At 32.8% G+C, this 1,983-nt stretch overlaps 1 long non-coding RNA gene across 1 annotated transcript; it reads right to left on the bottom strand.

The window, feature by feature from the left end:
• Positions 1–61: 61 nt before the first annotated feature.
• On the bottom strand, positions 62–1,729 carry LOC125614904. Its single transcript, XR_007345476.1, has 2 exons — positions 1,102–1,729; positions 62–1,014 (listed from the first exon to the last, which is right to left on the bottom strand). It is a non-coding gene; the product is annotated as an uncharacterized LOC125614904 (long non-coding RNA).
• Positions 1,730–1,983: the final 254 nt, after the last annotated feature.

The following is a 1,983-nucleotide window of genomic DNA, read 5'->3' as shown; positions in this document are numbered from 1 at the left end:
GCCCACGTGACCCAGCCAATCGGCCTCAAGAGCAGGAGGATTGTGGGAGGTGGAGAGAGGCTTGTGTGGGAGAGAGACTTTTCTAGTTCAGGGAAAGGGGAAAATAGAACCAGGAATAAGACAAATGAACCATCTGCCCTTGGCCTTACCCGCTGCACCATGCATGTATGTATGGGCACATATGCAATGTATGTGTGTATATATACATATTAATAACTTGATTTTATTGATAAAGGACACTAAATACTAATCATCATTCTTTTTCCCCAGCACCACCCTGTATAATTATTTTCCTTGAATATAATCTGAAATAAGGTAGGCGTGAAATACCCTTAGAAGTAAAACCTTACTATACAAAAACTCCTTAAAGGAAGAGGCAGAATCTTATTCGATCTTGTCTTATCTGTCTGTACATAGGGACATTTCATGAACATTTGGTATATTCAGTAAAATTTGGAAGAACTAAACACAGCTAGTACTAATTCTGTCAGAACTCCTTTTCCAGGAAAACTCGTAACAAGTATAATGTGAGAATGGCAAAAAGAAATTTCATATATTTAAAATTCTCTGACCAGAGATAATAGCAAAAACACAATAGGGTATACAAAGCACTTGATTTTAATGTACCTATGGGAAATTTATAGAAATCTGGAGGAAATGGGAATTTATAACCATGTTATGAGAAATAACATTTAACTATTTCTTTTGAAAATGCCAAATCTATAAGGAAGGTAAACAATTATTTACAATACAATTATTAAACTGTCTTGAGAATGTTTAAAGGTAAAGGCTAATAGTGACCTCATACTCATTATATCCTATATTTTAGAGAAAGTACTTAATAATACATTTATAATTTCATATAATTGTCAAATAAATTAAACAGTTCATAATGGAAAGAAATACAAAACTTCAACTTACCTATTGATTCAATCTGGAAATCAAAGGTGAGCTCTGATGATAATTTTCTACTAGATTTTAATCTTCCTTGGAGATTTACTATTTTTATACAACCTAGAGAAATACAAGTCACTCAGAAACGAAGGTAAAAGGTATCTTCTTAAAATAAGATAAGATGTTCATAAATAAAATTTAACTTACAGTCCAAACATACAAGAATGGTATCTCTCTCCAGTTGGGTTACATGAGTAACATTTGTCTGTGGGGTATCTATGAAAAAAAGAAGGCCTGATAAAGTCACAGAAAACTGAAGTAGTTACAGCAGAGCAATTATTAAAAAAAAAAAAAAAAAAGAAAGAAAAAAAAAAGAAAGAATTCTCAGGACTGCTACATTTGAAATGGATATACATCTTTTCTATTAAATGTAGAGTTACTAAACTGGGTTACTTGGGTTCTAATGCTGGTGTCTCAACCTAGTAAATGTCAGTTCCTGGTATCATTTTTATTTATACTTGAAATCAGGAGACTAATTTCCTAAAGGTTGGCTATGACTAGTTCATAAGTTTAAATAGAAGGCTTGGAGCTGTGCTCTTTATATCATTATATGCCTAGTATATGCAAAAAGTATGTACTGAAAGAATGAATCTGAGTGTCAAATTATTTGTATACATATAAGTTTTAAAAGCATTTTAGAAGCAGAAAATGCTACCTAAATGCAAAGAAGTATTATTATTTTTTATTTTTTTTTATTGGTTGTTCAAAACATTACAAAGCTCTTGACATATCATATTTCATACATTTGATTCAAGTGGGTTTTGAACTCCCAATTTTACCCCAAATACAGATTGCAGAATCACATCGGTTACACATCCACATTTTTACATAATGCCCTATTAGTAACTGTTGTATTCTGCTACCTTTCCTATCCTCTACTATCTCCCCTCCCCTCCCCTCCCATCTTCTCTCTCTACCCCATCTACTGTAATTCATTTCTCTCCTTGTTTATTTTCCCATTCCCCTCACAACCTCTTATATGTAATTTTGTATAACCATGCGGGTCTCCCTCCATTACCATGCAATTTC

Source organism: Marmota marmota, unplaced genomic scaffold, assembly GCF_001458135.2.
Source record: "Marmota marmota marmota unplaced genomic scaffold, marMar, whole genome shotgun sequence".
Classification (NCBI taxonomy): Eukaryota; Metazoa; Chordata; class Mammalia; order Rodentia; family Sciuridae; genus Marmota; species Marmota marmota.
This window is presented reverse-complemented; position numbering and strand designations above follow the sequence as displayed.